General features: G+C 40.8%; 1 long non-coding RNA gene and 1 pseudogene across 2 annotated transcripts in view; both read right to left on the bottom strand.

Moving 5' to 3' along the window:
* LOC140844388 (uncharacterized) overlaps positions 1-19,640 on the bottom strand; it is a 33,262-nt gene that overhangs the window by 9,469 nt on the left and 4,153 nt on the right. For both annotated transcript variants that reach the window (XR_012122625.1, XR_012122624.1), the window contains exon 2: positions 9,624-9,706. This is a non-coding gene — a long non-coding RNA (uncharacterized lncRNA). The remainder of the gene's footprint in view (positions 1-9,623; positions 9,707-19,640) is intronic.
* On the bottom strand, positions 14,233-19,340 carry LOC108393903 (PDZ domain-containing protein 11 pseudogene; annotated as a pseudogene).

The following is a 19,640-nucleotide window of genomic DNA, read 5'->3' as shown; positions in this document are numbered from 1 at the left end:
AAGAGAAGTGTAAATAATAAAGACCCATGTTCTTCTAGACAAATTAAAATTACTTTAGCTAATTTGTGATGTATGGAAATAGATCTAAGAGAAATCAAATTTTAAATTTCCAGAAATCTTAAGTGAATTTAGGCACTATTCTCTTTTATATGGTTTCTTTCTAATTTATTTCCAGTAAGTAAAAATTAGTTCTCTTTCAATAAGGATCAGAGTTGCCTTTCAGCTCCAGTCTGGTACTGTTCCCAGTGTCCCAGCCTCATGTGAGGTCACTGCTCCTTACACTTCCCTGTTCCTGTGCTATAAACAGTGACATGGGGTAGTGGCTTGGGAATGATAAGCCCCTGAGTCAGGATAGCGGTACCTCTCCAGAGGGAAGGAGGTGAGTAGAACTGGGGAGAGGTACCCAGAGTTTTAACTGTCCGTGGTGTTTTACTTCATAAGCTAGGTGGTAGGTACAAGGTTTTTTGTTATATTCTCTTTTTTGCATGTCCAACATAGTTCGTTGTAAAAGTCTCCAAGAGGTCTAGAATTATAAGCTCATTCACTCAGCAAATATTTGTTGAGCACTTTTGTGACAAGCATTCTTAAGTACAGTGGTGAACAGCAATTTTTACACTGGATTCATCACTAACTCATTCAACACACATTGAGTGCCTGCTGTGGGCAAAGAGCTATGCCAGATGCCAACAAGATGACTGACACCTGATGCCACATAAAAGACTTACAGACTAATGTCGGGGTGGGGCACATTACCAGTAAGTGTGGAAACCTCCCAAGATAGAAATTATCTTCAGAAGATAGGTGTAGATAAGGCATTAAGGAAGAATCCTAGGTAATTTGGGAGGGCTTCACAGAGGAGATGGCTATTCAGTTGGATTTTGAAGGACAGGTTGGGCAAGGGGGTAGGGGCTCACCCCAGACAAAGAGCCTCCCATGCAGAGGGGACAGCTGAGCAAAGGATGGAGGTGGGAGAGTATGCAGTATGAGGGTCCCATGAATATTTCAGTTCATCTGGTGAACTCTAGTAGTGGGAGAAAAGTCTGAGAAAGTAGTTAGGTCAACTCCTGGAGGGTCCAGGAGCAGGCCATGCTGCTAGACTCTTCTGTGGAAGACAAAGAGCTCTGCTGTTGGAAAGGGCCAGTAGGGCAAGGGGCTGAGAGGTTGCTTTCTAGAGCCTAGGTGGGCCCAAACACAGAAGCAGATGGGAGATGGATCACACAAATAGAGGCTGCAGGAGCTGGCAGCTGAGTTTGGGTTGGTCTTGCTGCTCACAGTGGGTGTTCAGTTTCTGCTTGAACTCCTCCAGGGACAGGAGGGTCACCACTCAAAAGGAGTTTGTTTTTTACTGCTGGGTAGTAGTTCCTCATCTGTCTGCTGGGTCTCACATGGGGAGAGGGAAGAAGATAGAAGAGGAGGAACAACTTGGACAAGTAGAAAGCGTGCTATCTCTGTAAAGGGGTTCTGGAGTCTGTGCCTGAGAGTGTGAGCTGGGCTGGGAGGTTGAAGTGAGAAGAGGCTGCTTAGGGGTTGTGCCCTGCTTCACTCAGGCACTAACCAGCAGGCTAGAGGCTGGAGCTCCTGGGTTGCTTTTGTGGTGCGCATGTGAGGATGCCATGGTGCTGAGGATGGAGTGCCATCCCCAAGGGGGGAGCTTGGGATAGAGATAGAGAAACCATCTGGTGCAGGAGGTGTGAGACAGCCCTGTGTCAGTCTGGCTGTCCTGCTCTGCCAGCATCAGCTCTTCTAGTCCAGGGAAAGGGCACTTTCAACTGATCTGGGATCCTCTCAGCATGGCCATCAGCACTGGCCCTCACACCTCACCAACATGGCTTTGGGCTCAAAGACTAGGGCAAGACTAGTCTTCACAGAAGACGACCAGTTAGGTCCCCTTTGAGGGTCATTAGAGAGTGTTTCTCTCCATTGCCCTAGATCTCTCCATCTAACTTGTTGCAGTGTCTGAAAGCATATATTTAGAGAGGCACATACATTTCCTAGAGGGTCTCTGGCACATTATTTGTGATCCTATAGTAATAGTTATTTGTGAACAAATTCACAGAGCTTCAAAGGGTATGGTTGGTTTTTGTAAATTGCAAAGCCCTGCACTAATTAAAGTGTCATTATTGATGCAAATGGCCCCTGACCACTAACCACCTTTAACTTCAGGATCTGGGAGTTATGGATAACCACCGTTTGCCTCCATAATCTTGAGGCTTATAGCAACCCTGTATGGTAGAAATTATGTAACTCCTCCTTGCCTCAGTGTCCTCTTGTAAAATTGATGTGAAGTCCCTTGCCCAAGGTTACATGGACAAATGGACAATATGAGGCTACAAAGACTGGGCACTAGACTTTAGAAACAGAGAGCTTATTCCTTAGTATTTCCTCAAAGCAGCCTGAGCTGTGACACTCAACCATGTTGAAGGTCTGTTCTCTGGTCTTAAGAATGAGTGGGGGCCAAGTCATCGTGGGTATTTTTGTGGTGGCAGGCAGAGTGCATGGCAGGAGGGTCACTGAGGAAATTCACCTGGGATTTTGGGGTGTGGTCAGGTAGCCATTCAGGTGGTGAGACTTCAATTCTTCCCTGCCCCAGGGGAAAGAGCCTGGAAGGAGTTATGTGAACAGCAGTCAGAATGGATCCCAGGTCCCTCAGAGCCTAAGCCCTGAATTGTGCATCCTTGCATCCCCCAGGGGTGCTGTGTGAACTTTAGCAAGTCTTGCTGCCTGGCTGATTCTTAACTGGAAAAGAAGGTGGTTGGAGCAGGTAGCCTTTAAGTCCCTACTGGCTGTGCCGTGCTAAATGCTGGAAGCAGGTGAAAGTGTTCAAGTCTCCCAACACCTCCAGCAGAGAGGCCCCAGGGCAGGGGAGGATGAGCGGTGCAGGTTCTGACAATTACTTTTTCCTCCATCCTAACAGATTCCTTCCTGGCCTGTGCCTGCCTAAAGGTAGGAAAATCAGGTGGATGTGTGAATCCTCCTCTGGGCTCTGCCCAACCTGCCCACTTCTTCATTCAGCAACATTGTCTAAATGTATGCAGTGGCCCTGGACCCTCTCCTCTCCCATCCATCCGTCCATCCGTCCATCCCTCCCTCCGTCCCTCCCATCAAGAAATATTTATTGAACTTTGCATTACGTGCTGTTTAAGGCTTTTGAGATACAATAGTGAGCAAGACATGGGCCTTGCCCTGATGGGGACCTACAGGGTTTTGGAGAGGAGAGAGATTAATCAGATAATCCCTCTAGGAATGTAGATGCCCACTGTAACAAGTGCTACAAAGGAGATGCACCTGGGGCTACAAGGGTCTGATGGGTGCGTGGGGGAATCTCATCAAGAGGGGCAGAGAAGGCCTCCCTGCAGAAGGGGCGGAGCGCCCTCCCAAGTGAGGGGGCGTGCTGTGGGAGGGGGCATGGGCATTCCAGGCCCAGGAAACAGCCTGTACAAAGACCTTGCGCCAAGCAGGGAGCACAGTGAGTGTGGGGGAGGGAGGCAGGGGCCAGACTCACAGGACACTGTAGGCTTTTTAAAGGCATTGCCTTTTCTTTAGAGCCACCAGTGTTAAGGGGTCTTAATCAAGAAGATTGACACAATCAGCTTTACATTTTGAAAATACTCCGTCTGCTTGCTGTCTGAAGAATGAATGAGGGGAGGGGGAAGGGGCACTGGACCTAGTGAATTTGGGAGACCAGTGAGGAGGCCTGAGTCCAAGACTGTGGCTTGGACTAAGGTGTTAGGGTAGAGATGGAGAAGAGTGGAAGAATTAGAGAAACATCTAGAAAGTAAATTTGTCAAGACATGGGGTTGGGTTGGATATGGGAAGTGAGAGAGGTATGAAAGATGCCTGCTGGGTCTCTGCCTGGGCAGAAGGAGTGGTGACAACCCATTCACAGCGACAGGGAGCACTGAGGTTGGGGGGGCAGCACATTGTGAGCTCAGTTTTGGGGATGTTGAGTTTGAACAGTCTTTAAGATAAAAATAGAGATGTCAAATCATGACTTACCAAGCACTTAGGCGCTCTAGGCATGACCCTAAATGCACTGTAAATTGATCTTGGTTAATCCTCACAGCCACTCTGACACAGATAACTGTCAGCATTTCTATTGTTCAGAAGAAACTGCGGCGCAGAAAGATAAAGTAGGCAGGCAGTTGGACATACTGGTCTGAAGCTCAGAAGAAAGCTCTGGGCTGGAGACGTAAAGTCGTCAGGGAGGAATAGAAACTGAAGTCATGATTTGGGTGGGAAGGGCCCAGCTTTTTTGCCATCTTACCTCTAGCTGGGCTCTGCCCATGTGGGGCAGTAAATGGGGCCCTGGGTGCACCTGGAGGTGGTAGAGTGCGTCAAAGATGGCCCATTTGCTTTCTTAGAATCTCACTGTTCTCCAGTCAGGTGGGGTCTGATTGCCCTTCCTGTCAGTTTGGCAGGCCTGTGGCTGCTCTTAAAAGAGAATTTAGGGAAGGGAGACTTCAGGACTTCTGAAGTGAGGATGGAAAAGGCCCTGGTTGCTGAGACACTCATGCTTATTTAGGGTCCTGAGCTTCCACATAGGAAGGCTGATGGGGTCCCACTGTGAGAGCCTAGGCCACACACAGAGACCTCCATGTGACTTCTGCCCCCTGCGTTTGAGTCACCCCCTGCCACCAAGTCTTCCCAGCTGAGGCCTCAGACATTTTGGAGCACAGACAATCCATTCCTGCCATGCCCAATCTGAATTCTTGACCTACAGAATCCTGAGCGTAATAAAATGAATGTTTTAAGGCATTAATTATTGAGATCATTTTTTTACAGCAAAAATAACTGGAACATTTTCCTAAAGAGAGGGAGGCTGAGTTTCTACAGATCCATGGCTGCTAGAAGGACAGGGCCGTGGCCTGCCTGCCTTTGTCCATTTGCCACAACTCCCAGTGCTTGCCTCGCCTTACCCTGGACTGGAATCGGACATGTAGATATGTGTCTGCTTTTTCAGACTGCTGTGAGCCCCTGCGGTGGGAGGATGGCAGGAAAGCCCTGGTTGCCTCATATCCCCAGTGCCCACCACCAAGCCTGGCAAGAAGAGAACCAGTAAATGCTTGCTGGGTGTGTGCATGTCGCTGTTGGTCTGGTCTTTATTTCACCAGGATTGGGGATCTCAAACTTTTACCAAGGACATGGGGAGTGGGACAGAAGCTCTGTGTCTGCCTCCCTGTGGATAAAATGAATATTCCTGTGGCCAGGATTCTCACCTGGCCCTGGTTGGCTAGCTCACTATACACGTGTGGGAAATACATTGCTATTGACTCTATGAAGAGCTCCACCCAGTGCTCTGTGCAACATGGTGGCAGGGCTGCAAGGCTGCGGGAGAGCAGAGCAGAGGCTGGAGTGGTGGTAGCACCCAGGACAGAGGCCCAGAGGATGGCTGTGCACGCCAGAGGGGCCCAGAGGGAGAGACCAGCTTGCTGCATGCAGACTTGCTCTGAGTGGATGAGATTCTAGTGATGATTGACCTGCCACCGTGGGAATAAAGTTGTGTATAACCCTTTCACCCCAAAACGTTCTACTGTCATTTCTTTGGTCACACTGAACCCATAGTGAACTTGCCTGGGGCTGAAACCCAGTGGTGAGACACTCCCACAGAGACATGGCTGGGCTTAAAGCAATTTTTCTGAAAGCACTCTCTTGAATACAACATTTTGATTGAAAGTGAGTATTCTTCAGTTGCTGGTATTTTTCCTTTGGTGCCTATTATTTTCATGCTTCATAAGGCAATTTTCAACCCTTTAAGTGTTTTTAAGCATTTTTGTCCATTTTCAGAACTCATGTTTTTTTCCCTAATTATTGTAACTTATTTTAGTCTACTGCTTTTCAGTATTTGTATTAGTTGAAAGTTGGAACTTCCTAAGGGTCTAATGTGAGGAGACTGCATATGACCACTGACTTAGAATCAGAGGAGGAAATCCAGGGGCCACTTAATTGGAGGATTCACTTTGTATATGGGTAAGTGGAGGCTGAGAAGGAAGGGGCTTGCCAAGGGTCACACAGTGAGGGGACAGTGAGCACACAAGTCGTCTCTTGGCTCCTGGCCTAGTGCTTTTTCCCCTCTGTTGCTGCTCCAGGTGTGAACAGGTAGGATTATGGGAGTTGTTTAAATCTTTCTTTTGCATGTCTCTCTTCTCTGATGTTTCTGTAAAAGTATGAATTACTTTCAGCATAAGATAAAAGAGTAAAAGAAAGAATAAAAGAATCCTATTAAAGGTACTTCACCTTACGACCCCCCCAACCCCTACACACACACACACCCATAGTACTACTGCTCTCCTGTACATAAATGTACTTCACCTTACAACCCCCCAACCCCTACACACACACACACACACACACACACCCATAGTACTACTGCTCTCCCGTACATAAATGAACTTCACCTTACAACCCCCCAATCCCTACACACACACACACACACCCATAGTACTACTGCTCTCCCGTACATAAATGTACTTCACCCTACCACCCCCCAACCCCTACACACACACACACACACACACACACACCCATAGTACTACTGCTCTCCCATGCATAAAGGTACTTCACCTTACGTCCCCCCCAACCCCTACACACACACACACCCATAGAACTACTGCTCTCCCGTACATAAATGTACTTCACCTTACAACCCCCCCCAATCCCTACACACACACACACACACACACACCCATAGTACTACTTCTCTCCCATACATAAAGGTACTTCACCTTACAACCCCCCCAACCCCTACACACACACACACACACACACACACATAGTACTACTGCTCTCCCGTACATAAATGTACTTCACCTTACACCTCCCCAACCCCTACACACACACACATACACACACACACGCACACCCATAGTACTACTGCTCTCCCATACATACAGCATTGCTTCTCCAAAGAGTCACAGAGATCCCAGCTCTGAGCCACAGGGTCCAGGAAAAGCCAGTATATTCTGGGCACAGAGATCCCCAGGACCTGCCCACCCAAGGGATAGTAGATATGAAGTCAGAGGGACTGTGGGCCCAGGGAGTCCCACCAGAGGGTAGCAGGAAGCTGGCCCAAGTTCCTGTGAAGTCTATGTGCTGAGAATGTCCTGGGAGTGTGGAGGCTCGGTGGTGGAGAATTTAGGTCAGGGTCTGAAGGAGGGGTGGGAAGGCTGCTTGAGGTTTGTGTGTGGGGATGGGCTGTATAAAGCTAAGGAGGCAGAAATGAAGAAATCAAAATTGCTGGAGGTGAGGATGGAGACTGGAAGATCCATGCAGGTAGGGAGGGAGGGACTGTCTGTTTTATATGAGCAGCTATATCATTAGAACAGTGCCCAGCATACAATATGCATCAAATTAGTATTTACTGATCAGATGCAAAGTGGAGATAACTTGGGTGGGTGTAGGGAGTGAAGGGAAGGGATGGCAAATGTTTTGAGTGGAAGACAAAAAAAGAAAGGACTATTTACTGACTGAGCACCTACACCTATTTATTGGGTAATGTGTTAATAATAATAAGCTCTTTAAATTAATTATCTTTTTCTAAGTTAGTTTTTTAGTTGAAAAATTGTGCATGCTTAAAGTTTAAGAACCACAAAACAAAATGTAAAAATAAATTTCACTCTCATACCAGACCCCTAAGTCTCTTTCTCAGAGGCTAATGTTTTTTGTGTATCTTTTTAGAAATTTGATATGCATGTCCCTTGAGGGTTGCCTGCTCCCTACTGCATCTTTGACCCTCTAGGCTTAGATTAGATAAGCATTTCTCAAAATGTAATATGACCTCCTTCAATAGAATCACCTGGTGGGGATATCACTTACTAGTGCTGCAGAATTACTAAAATGCAGAATTTTGGGCTTCACTTATTACCTCCCCTGTCCACCATACCCCAGAAATCAGGGTAGGGAATCCTTGATGTTAACTAACTAAAGTTTGAGAATACTGACCTGACACACAATGAGAAAGGGTCCAGATAGCTCTGGGTACATATGAATCTAGCCCCTACTAGTTCCTCATCATGTGACCTTGACCTTGGGTGAAGCACTTCTTGTCTTCTAGGCTCAGGCCATAACAACATCTCACAGGCTGGGCAGCTTAAACAATAAAAATATATCTCCTCAGTCTGGAGGCCAGAAGCCCAAGATATAGGTGCCAGCATAGCTTTTGGTGAGGCCTGTTTTCCTGGCCTGCAGATGGTTGTCTTCTCCATGAGTTCTTACTGTCTTTCATCTGTGCCCATGAGAAAGAGAGCAATCTCTGGTGTCTTCCTCTTCTTATAAGGACACCTGTCCCAATGGACTAGGGCCATCCTACTCCATTGACCTGATTGAACCTAAATTACTTCTTTATATCCTCTACGTCCAAACACAGTCATATGGGGATTACTCCATCCACTCAGAACAACCTCAAATATTATTAATTGTACTTACCGAAGGATCATGAAAAACTTAAAAACAGAAAAAGAACTCAATATATTTTGTATAAACTGAAAACATTTGCCATAATCTGGCAATAGGCTGGGGAAAATTCACATCTTGTTTTGATCAGTCACAGGAAGTATCAGTCCAGAATGGGACCAGGTCTTTATACTCAGATTCAAATGTTACTTTTTAGCCAATAGAGTGTCTTTCCGAATTGTATGAAATGAAAAATGTGAAAAGAATTCTGTAGGGCTCTATAGCGTGGTGTACATTAGAATCATCTAGGGAGATTTAAGATCATACCAATGCCACCAACACCTACTGTATTGCATGGGGTAGGACCCAGTTTCTTTTTTAAAGCTCTCAGGTAATTCTAATAACCAGTAAGTTCTAAAGGTACATGAATGTGTGATATGAAAAAGCTAGAACCATGCTGTCCAACTGTAGGGAAATGGAAGTTCCCATGGCCAGGATCCTCATCTGACCCTAATCTACTTGTCCCCTGTAAATGTGCAATGATGTAACTGGCCTACTGTGTTGGCACATGCTTACACACCTGTTGGTAATGAGCCATTATTGTCTGCATTGCCATATAAAGAGCTCCAACCAGTGCTCTCCCTGGGCTTCTGGAGGAGAGGGGCAGAGGTGTGGAGGTGTCTCGCCAATGGGTTTCAGCCCGGGGCAAGTTCGCTATGGATTCAATGTGACCAAAGAAATTGACAGCAAAACGTTCTTGGGGTGAAAGGGTTATACCCAACTTTATTTCCAGGTGGCAGGTCAGTCACTAAAATCCCATTCACTCAGAGCAAGTCGGCATGCAGCAAGCTGGTCTCTACCTCTGGGCCCCTCTACCCACACAGCCATCCTCTGGGCCCCTCTGCCTGCCTGCACAGCCATCCCACACAGCCATCCTCCAGGCCTCTGTCCTTGGTGCTGCCACCACTCTAGCCTCTGCTCTGCTCTCCTGCAGCCTTGCAGTTGCACCCAGAGCACTGGGCAGAGCTCTTTATATTGAGTCAACAGCCATCTATTGCCAACATGTGTGCAGTGAGCTAGTCAACCAGGTTCAGGTGAGAATCCTGGCCACAGGAACTCTCATTTTATCTACAGGAGGTGAAGGCTGAGATGGTTTGTGAACTTGTCAGCTGCAGACGTGATTCTAGCACTTGACCCACCACCATGATAGTAAAGCTGGGTATAAACCCTTTTACCTGCAAAGTTCTGTTGTTAATTCCATCTCACTGAATCCAGAGTAAACTTGCAGGGAGGCTGAAACCCTCTGCTCAGACACCAACTGAAATACAATGTGAGCCACAAAGGTGAGACAATATATGTAACCTTAAATTTTGTAGTAACCACTATTTTAGTAATATATTTTACATAACCAAGTATATATCAAAATATTATTTCAACAGGTAATCAATATAATTATGAATTATTTTACATTTTTTCAAAGTCCTCAAACCTGCTGTGTATTTTATACTTAGAATGCATACCAATTCAGAAATGCAGACTAGCCATAATTAATGTTGCCAGTGGCTACTGTTTGGGGTAGTGGGGAGCTACAATACAAAATATAAACATTTTTGCTAATAATTCACTGGGTTATTGTGGATAAAATGGAAGTTCCTGGGGCCAGGATTCTCACCTGGCCCTGGTTGGCTAGCTCACTACACACGTGTGGGTAATATGTTGCTATTGATGATATAAAGAGCTCCGCCCAGTGCTCTGGGTGACGACGATGGCATGGCTGCAAGGCTGCAGGAGAGCAGAGCAGAGGCTGGAGAGGTGGTAGTGCCGAGGACAGAAGCCCAGAGGATGGCTGTGCAGACAGAGGGGCCCAGAGGCAGAGACCAGCCTGCTGCGTGCAGACTTGCTATGAGTGGACAAGATTTTAGTGATTGACCTGCCACTGTGGAAATAAAGTTGAGTATAACCTTTTCACCCCAAGAACGTTCTACTGTCATTTCTTTGGTCACACTGAATCCATAGTGAACTTGCCTAGGGCTGACACCCATTGGCAAGACAGTTATGTTACTAGTAATTGCAAGAGTTTCTAAATCTTACAGACACATAGAATGCATGCATTGTTTGTATTGTTGTTTTACAGTTACATATATAAATTTGAAACAGATAAGATTCACTATCTCTCAGTAAAGCTTTGTGGTTTTCATCATATAGCTTTTTACATATATGTGTTTTGCATATATATCTTCAGTAGGGCTATTCCTAAGTTGTTTATATATTTGCCACTCTTGTGATGGAGAAAAGAGTTCAATAACTGGTTATTGAACTATTGATTTTGTGATATTATCTTGGTCCTGAATTCCGTTATTGATTCTAAGAGTTCAGGGTTGTTCTCTACATTTTAAGGCATTTTGCCATATTGTCTGCAAAATAAAGATAATCTTATTTCCTTTCTAATACTTAAATCTTATATTTCTGTTTTAGGTCTCATTGTACTGGCAAGAATTTCTAAAATAATATTAAATAATAGCCTCATTATAGGTATGCTTGTTTGTTTTTTTGATGTTTACTTGTTTTAATGAAAATGGATTTAAGTGCTTCATTGTTTAAAAAGTTTGTATATGTTTGAGAGAGCTACTCTCAACAGAAACATTGGTTATTTGTAATTTTCTAACACATTTAAAAAACTTTATTTTGAGACAATTAAAAATTCACAGAAGTTTGCACAGACAGTAAAGATGTCTGTTTACCTTCCATTCATTCCCTAATAGTTGTATCTTGTGTAAGTACAGGATAATGTCAAAACCAGAAAACTGACATTGTACAATGTGAATGTGTAATGTATAATTCTATAATCATTTTACTGATTTGTGTAACCACCATTGTAATCAAAATACAGTACTATTTCCTCACTACAAAGATCTCATGCCATTCCTTTATCCTCACATCTTTCTCCTGCCTGCCACCACCCCTAGCCCCTCCCTGGCTACCACACTAATCAGTTTTCTGTTTCCTATAACTTTTTATTTTGGGACTGTTATAGAATCATTTAATATATGACCTTTACAGATTGGCTTTTTTCAGTCAGCATTAATGCCTTGAGATTCCATTCAAGCTGTTCTTTGTATCAAGTTTGTTCTTTTTTATTACCAAGTAGTATTCCATAATATAGATGTACCACAGCTTTTTTTTCTTTGCAAGCAGCAGTTTTATCCAAATTTTAATAATATTTTCATTTTTATAGTATTTTTATGTTTTTTAAAAATTGAAGTGTAGTTGATATACAATATTAGTTTCAGGTGTGCAACAGTGATTGGATAATTTTATATATTATGAAATTATGCTCACCATGATATAGTTACCATCTGTACCCTACAAAGTTACTACAACATTATAGATTATACTCTCTATGCTGCACATTTCATCCCTGTGACTTATTTTATAATTGGAAGTTGGTACCTCTTAATTCCCTTTACGTATTTCATCCATTCCCCCACCCCCTCCCTTATGGCAACCACCAGTTTGTTCTCTGTATTTATGAGTCTGTTTCTGCTTTGTTTGTCTGTTCATGTGTTTTTTGCTTTTAGATTTCACATACAAGTGAAATCATTTGTTCTTTCTCTGACTTATTTCACTTAGCACAATATCCTCTTAATCCATCCATGCAAATGGCAAGATTTCATTCTTTTTTGTGGTTGAGTAATATTCCATTGTATATATGTACCACATCTTTATCCATTCATCCATCAGCGGCAACTTAGGTTGCTTCCATATCTTGTCTATTGTAAATAATGCTGCAATAAAAAGAGGTCCATTTATCTTTTTGAATTAGTGTTTTGTTTTCCTTGGGTAAATACCCAGAAGTGGAATTATTTGGTTATCTGGTATTTCTTTAATTTTTTTGAGGAACCCCACACCATTTTCCATAGTGTCTGCACTACTTTACATTCCCAACAACAGTGCACGTGGGTTCCCTTTTCTCCATATCCTCACAAACACTTGTTATTTCTTGTCAGCATTCTGACTGATGTGAGGTGACATCCCATGGTGGTTTTGATTTGCAAGTGCCTGATGATTAGTGATACTGAGCATTTCTTCAAGTGTCTTTGGCCCTCTGTGTGTCTTCTTTGGAAATAGGTCTATTCAGTCCTCTGTCCATTTATTTTTCAAGTTCCTAGTATATATATATATATATATATATATATTTAATTTAAGCATCATAGGTATATAATCTTTTTTTTTATTAAGGTATTATTGATATACACTCTTATGAAGGTTTCACACGAAAAAACAATGTGGTTATTACATTTACCCATATTATCAAGTCCCCACCCATACCCCAATGCAGTCACTGTCCATCAGTATATTAAGATGCCACAGATTCACTATTTGCTTTCTCTGTGCTACACTGTTTTCCCCATGATCCCCCACACACTGGTATGCAGTCTTATGTTGGTTTCAAAAATACAACACAGTGGTTCAACAGTTATCTATATTATTAAATCCTCACCCCCTCAAGTGAGGTTACTACCTACCAATGTAGTAAGATGCTACAGAATCATTGAATATATTCTCCATGCTGTACTACCATCCCTATGACTAACTTATATTATGATTGTGAATTACTGTGCCCATTTATCCCCTTCACCCTCCACCACTGCAAGTCCTCCCCCTTGGTTACCACTAGTCTCTTCTCAGTGTCTGTGAGTCTGTTGCTATTTTGTTCCTTCTGTTTTGCTGTTTTTATACCTCTGTCCATTTTTTAGTCAGACTATTCATTTTTTGGGTGTTGAGATGTATGAGTTCTTTATATATTTTGGATATTAACCTCATCAGATACAGCATTTGCAATATATTCTCCAGTTCAATAGATTGTCTTTTCATTTTGTTGATGGTTTCCTTCTCTGTGTACCACAATTTTTTAACCATTCACCTACTATATAGCCTTTTGTTTGTTTCCAGTTTTTGGCTATTACAAAAGCTCCTATGAACAATCATGTACAAGTTTTTATACAGACATATGTTTCATTTCTCTGGGATAGATGTCAAGAGGTAGGATCACTAGTAAGTGAATCTTTAGTTTTTTAAGAAACCACCAAACTGTTTCCTAGGATGGCAATGCAATTTCACTTTCTGTAAGTATGAGAGATACAGTTTCTCTGCATACTCACCAGCATTTGAAATTGTCACTATTTTTAATTTTACATTCTAACATAACTTTAAAAACCAGTGATGGTTTTATCAAATACATCTCTGATATTTATTAAGATAATTTAATGGTCTCTTTCTTATTGGATCTTTTGATAAACTTTATTATTTTATCTTTAAATATACATATTTTCCCCTCAACATTGCAATTTACTTGTTATGGGGAGAGAAGAAGAGGAAGTGGGGAAAACAAGTCCCACTGGAGTCTCTGAAGGGTGTGAGGCTAGTAGTACAAAGATGGGACGTTATGGCCAGGCAGACTGAATAGAAGGCCCTGAAAATTCTTTTTTTTACTGATATCTATATTCCACTGAAAATATGACATATATCTAAGTGCCAAGCACATGGTGTTTGATAAATGTCAGTTGCCTTTCCTAGCAGGGTTCCCCACAGGCTAGGTTGTATCTACACATCATCCTTCTTTCAGGGAATAAAGCTCACCCAGAAAACTAGGGAGCTAAAAGTGCAGCATGGTTTGGGGAATGCAGTTGGCTAGCTGGCCCAATGCAGGGCCTCCCTGTCTCCCCTCCTCCTCACCCCACTCTGCCAGGGACAGGCTGAGAGTAGTTTCCCAAGTGGCTGCCCTGGGGCCTTGCCAGCTTGTCCTAGCTGACTCCACTTGAGGGCTGTGGGCTGAAAACTCCTCTAGTGCACAGTCTTCTTTCTTTGGTGATGATGATTGTAGGGAAAGAAGCAGACACACATGTTGATTTTGTGGGCTGTCTTCAGGCTCTCAGCAGCCTTTTTGTGCTCAATATCTTGGAAACCCACATCATTCACAGCTAGGACTTGGTCCCCTTCCTCAAGTCCTGCTCAGTGTGCCTCAGAGTCAGAAATCACCTTAGAGATGAAGATGACTAGCTGGGAGGCCTTTCCTCCTCAGATCTTAAATCCCAACTGAGCCTCAGGAGGCTTCTTTAGTGTGACAGTTTGATTCCACACAGAAACTGGGTTAGCTCATTGCCACAGGCCGTGTGGTGTACCCTCAGGAGGAATCCATGCTGGGCCATTCTCACAGACAGGCAGGAAAACCACTCGTACTTATGTAAGGAATCTGGGTATCCACCCGCAACAAGGCCCACCAGCAGGCCTCAGCCACTGCAGGCTCTGCTCACCACAAAGTCTATAAGTACATTTTAAATGGTAAAAATATCAAACAGTACAGAAAGGAACACAAGGAAAAGTAAATCTCTTCCCATTGTTACCACTGAAACAATCACTTTACCTGTTTCTTGTGTTTTCATCAGTCTAATAGGAATACGGTGACATAAACAAAGCAAATCTATAATTACCAGCCATCTCCAGTGAAGCCAAGAAAACCATTTAGGCACCCTAGGCATACCTATAGTGCTTTACTGAGATATTTCCTGCTTTATTGAGATAAAATTGACATATAACTGCAAATTTAACAAGTGCAGTGCATTGATTTGATACTTATATAGTGCAAAATGGTTACCACAGTAACATTAGTTAACGCCTCTATCACCTCTCGTAATTACCATTTCTTTTTCATGGTGAGAACATTTAAGGCCTAGTCTCTTAGCAACTTTCAAGTATATAATACAGTATTGTTACCTATAATCACCATGCTGTACATTAGATCCCCAGAACTTATTTGTCTTATAACTGAATGTTTGTACCCTTTGACCAACATCTCCCTGTTTCCCCATTCCCCACTGGCAACCACCATTCAGTTCTCTGTTTCTATGAGTTCAGCTTTTTAAGATTCTACATATAAGTGATGTCACACAGTATTTATCTTTTTCTAATTTCAGTTAGCATAATGCCCTCAAGGTCTATCCATGTTGTCACAAAAGGTGGGATTTCCTTCGTTTTCATAGCTGAATAATATTCATATATATATATATATATATATATATATATATATATATATATATATATATATATATATATACACATATACCACTACTTTATCCATTCATCCAAAGACTCAGGTTATTTCCATATCTTGACTATTGTGAACATGGGAGTGCAGATATTTCTTTGAGATCCTGATTTAATTTCCTTTGAATATCTATACCCAGAAGAGTGATTGCTGAATCATATGGTAGTTCTCTTTTTAATTTTTTGAGAAGCTACCATACTGTGTTCCCTTGAGTCTGTACAAATTTACATTCCTACCAATAGTGCACAAGGGTTCCCTTTTCTCCACATCCTTGCGAACACTTGTTTTCTTTTTGATACTAGCCATTCTAAAAGATATGAGGGGATATCTCATTGTGGTTTTAATTTGCATTTCTCTGATGATGAGTGATGCTGAGCATGTTTTCATGGACCTGTTGGCCATTTGTACATCTCCTTTGGAAAATTGCCTGTTTAGTTCTTCTGCCCATTTTTGATTGGATTGTTTTTGGCTATTGGTTCTATTAGTTCCTTATATATCTTGGATATTAACCCTTTATCAGATACATGATTTTTAAAGATTTCTTCCATTCTGTAGGTTGCCTTTTCATTTTGTTGATTATTTCTTTTGCTTTGCAGAAGCTTTTAGTTTGATGTAGTCCCACTTACTTATTTTTGCTTTTGTTGCTTATGCATTTGTATCATATCTAAAAAATTGTCAAGAACAGTGTCAAGGAGTTTTATCATGATTCTCTTCTAGGAGTTTTATGGTTCGGGGTTTTATGCTGAAGTCTTTAATCCATTTTGAGTTAAATTTTGTGAGTGGTATAAGATGGGGATCCAATTTCATTTTTATGCATGTGATTATCCAGTTTTCCCAGTAACATTTATGGAAGAGACTATCCTTTCTTCATTGAGTATTCTTGGTTCCGTTGTCAAATATTAGTTGACTATATATGTGAGGATCCATTTCTGGTTCCATATGAATTTTAGAAATTTTTTCTATTTCTGTGAAAAATGCCATTGGAATTTTTATAGGGATTACATTGAATATATTGACAGCTTTGGGTAGTGTGGACATTTTAACCGGTTTAATTCTTCTGATCCATGAACACAGACTCTCCATTTACTTGTGTATTTTTCAATTTCTTTCATCAAAGTCTTACAGTTTTCAGTGCACAGATCTTTCACCTCCTGGTTAAATTTATTCCAAGCATTTTATTGTTTTTGATGCTATTGTAAATGGGATTGTTTTATTTCTTTTTAAGATATTTCATTGTTAATGTATAGAAGTGCAATTGATTTTTGTATGTTGATTTTTTGTATCGTGCAACTTCACTGAATTTGTCGGTTAATTCTAACAGTTTTTTTTGGTGAAATCTTTAGCATTTTCTATATATAAGATTACATCATCTGCAAATAAGACAATTTTACATCTTTCTTTTTCACTGGATACCTATTATTTCTTTTCCTTGCATAATTGCTCTGGCTAGGACTCCCAGTATTAGGACTCCCTTTGTCTTGTTCCTGATCTTAGAGGAAAAGCTTTCAAACCTTTCACAGCTGAGTATGATGTTAGCTGTAGGCTTGTCATATGGCCTTTCCTCTATGGAGGTACATTCCTGCTACACCTAATGTACTGAGAGTATTTATTATGAAAAGATGTACTTTGTCAAATGCTCTTTTTTCTGCATCAATTGAGATATCATTTGTATCTTTCATTCTATTAATGTGGTGTATCACATTTATTGATTTATATATGTTAAGCCATTCTTACATCCCAGGGATAAATCCCACTTGACTGTGGTACACAGTCCTTTTAATGTACTGTTGAATTAGTTTTGCTAATATTTTGTTGAGAATTTTACATTTATATTCATCAGGATATCGGCCTTTAGTTTTTTTCTTGTAGTGTCCTTGTCTGGCTTTAGTATCAGGGTAATGCTGGCCTTGTAAAGTAAGTTTGGGAGTGTTCCCTTCTGTTCAGTTTTTTGTTAGAATTTGAGAATTATTGGCATTAATCCTTATTTAAATGTTTGGTAAAACTCACCAAGGAAACTGTTGGGTCCTGGAATTTCCGTGATTGAGAGATTTTTTTGTTACTGATTCAATCTTCTTATTCCTGTTCATTTGTTCATATTTTCTATTTCTTCATGATTAAGTCTTAGTAGGTTGTATGCTTCTAGGAATTTATACGTTTCTAGGTTACCAGTTTGTTGGCATATACTTGTTCATAGTAGTCTTTTATGATTATTTATATTTCTGTGGTATCAGTTGTAATGTCTCCTCTTTAATTTCTGATTTTATATATTTGAATCTTGTATTTTTTTCTTACTCTGCTTTAAGGCTTGTCAGTTTTTAAAAATATTCTTAAAAAACCAGCTCTTAGTTTCATTGATCTTCTGTATTGTTTTTCTGGTCTCTAATTCATTTATTTCTGCTCTGATCTTTGTTATTTTCTTCCTTCTGCTAACTTTGGACTTATTTTGTTCTTCTTTTACCAGTTCTTTGAGGTGTAAAGTTAGGTTGTGTATTTGAGTTTTCTTTTTTCTTAATGTAGGTGTATTATTCTGTACAAACTTCCCTCTTAAAACTGCTTTTGCTGCACCCTATAGGTTTTGCTATATTGTTTTCCATTTTCAAGATATTTTTTGATTTCCCTATTGACTGCTTTGAATTAGTTGTTGAGGAGTATGTTACTTAATTTCCACATATTTGTGCATTTTCTAGCTTTTCTCCTGTTACTGATTTCTAGTTTTATACCTTTATTGTTGGAAAATATACTCAATATAATTTCAATTTTCTTAAATTTGCTAAGACTTGTTTTATGACCTATCATATGATTTATCAAGGAGAATATTTTGTGTGCACTTGAAAAGAATGTGTATTCTGCTGCTGTTTGATGGAATGTTCTGCAAATGTCTGTTAGGTCCATTTGGTGTGAAGTGTCATTCAGGTCCATTATTTCCTTATTGATTTTCTGTCTGTATGATCTATCTATTGTTGAAAGTGAGATATTAAAGCCGCACACTGTTATTGTATTGTTGTCTATTTCTCCAGGTCTGTTAGTATTTGCTTAATATATTTAAGTACTCTGCTGTTGAGTGCATACATATTTATGATTGTTTTATCTTCTTGATGAATTGACCCCTGTGTCATTACTTTTAATTCTTTTGACTCTTGTTACCATTTGGGGCTTAAAGTAAGACTTTAAGTATAAATTTAAAGCATAAATACCTCTGCTCTCTTTTAGTTCCCATTTGTATGGAGTACCTTTCTCCATCTCTTCACTTTGAATCTATGCGTATCCTTACTACTGAAATGAGTTTCCTGTAGTCAGCATATAGTTGGGCTTTGTTTTTTAAGCCCTTTGATTGGAGAATTTAACCATTTATAATTAGAGCAATTCTTGATAGGTAATGATTTACTAGTGCATTTTATTAAGTGTTTTCTGGCTGTTTTTTAGTTCCCTTGTTCCTTTTTCCCTTTCTTGCTGCCTTCTTTTGTGAACTGATGATTTTGCATAGTGGTATGCTTTGATTCCCTTCTCTTTATCTTTTGTGAGTCTATTGTAGGTTTTTGCTTTGTGGTTATCATGAGGCTTACATAAAACATTTATAGATATAACCATCTATTTTACACTGATAAAAACTTAACTTTTCATAAAAAACTCTACCCTTTTATTCCCCTTTCTTTTGTTTTTGATGTCAATTTCTTTTTCATTGTATATTCATTAACAAATTATTATAGTTAGTTACTTTTAATACTCTTGTCCTTTATCCTTTTTACTAGAGTTAAGTGGTTAACACACCATCATGTTAGGTATTAGAGTATTTTGAATTTGTACACTTACCTGTATCAGTATACTGTATACTTTCACATGTTTTCATGTTACTAATTAGTATTTCATTTCAACTTGAAAAATCCCTTTCAGCATTTCTTGCAAAGTAGGACCAGTGCTGATGAACTCCCTTAGCTTATGTTTCCTGGGAAATTCTTTCTCTCCTTCATTTCTGAAGGATAGCAAATAAGCTTTCTGCCCCCTTTTCCCTCTGGTATTCCAATAATTCAAAAATTATTTCTTTTGATGGTATCTTATAGATCATGTAAACTTTCTTTACTCTCTTTCATTTCTTTTTGTTAGTTTTCCTCTGACTGGATAATTTCAAGTTTCCTATCTTCTAACTCAT

This window comes from Manis javanica, chromosome 11 (assembly GCF_040802235.1).
Source record: "Manis javanica isolate MJ-LG chromosome 11, MJ_LKY, whole genome shotgun sequence".
Classification (NCBI taxonomy): domain Eukaryota; kingdom Metazoa; phylum Chordata; class Mammalia; order Pholidota; family Manidae; genus Manis; species Manis javanica.
Note: the sequence above shows the minus strand (reverse complement) of the source record. Positions and strands in the feature narration are given on the sequence as shown.